The sequence below is a fragment of the Gadus chalcogrammus genome, chromosome 20 (assembly GCF_026213295.1).
Source record: "Gadus chalcogrammus isolate NIFS_2021 chromosome 20, NIFS_Gcha_1.0, whole genome shotgun sequence".
Taxonomy (NCBI): Eukaryota; Metazoa; Chordata; class Actinopteri; order Gadiformes; family Gadidae; genus Gadus; species Gadus chalcogrammus.
Genome location: NC_079431.1, coordinates 17,572,139 through 17,572,776, shown reverse-complemented (window position 1 = coordinate 17,572,776; position 638 = coordinate 17,572,139).

The window sequence follows — 638 nt, the reverse complement described above, 5'->3', positions numbered from 1 at the left end:
GAATGCAGAACAAACTGTGCTTCTATCTGGAACAGGTCCGAGGTAGTGTGTGGCTGGTCACTGTGACAGATATATAAGACTACTTTATGTCTGCACTCTCTCTTCTTGGGTACCCCCGAGGGGCGTACTTCCATCGTTTATTTAATGATAGTAACTTTTAGACGTTGATTGATTCATATTTTTTTATAGTGTGTTAATAGCTTTGTTCACAATGATTCGCATGACCAAAGAGACAAATCAATTCACAGAAATTGCGTACTGTTGGCTGCACGGCATTGGATTTCAGATTATGGGTGCACAATGTAATCATTCATATTCTCAATTTGTATTTTCTTGCTGATTCGTACTCAATGAATATACGTGATTTAATTTGTTATCAGTCTGGGTTAGAAGGGAAGTGTAGGGGTCACAGGAGGTGAAGGAGGAGAAAGGCACGTTAACAGTTTTATTTATTTGTACATTTTGGAAAATATGGGGATGTAAATGGTAGACACATACGAGATTCAAACGTATCCCAACTTAATAGCAGAACGGCCAGTGTTCAGTGTTGGCTTTATTAGCAGGTGGCTAACTTAGTACCCAGGCTACTCGATTATAATAAGCAATAGTGAGAGATAATTGTGTTCACAAACACAATA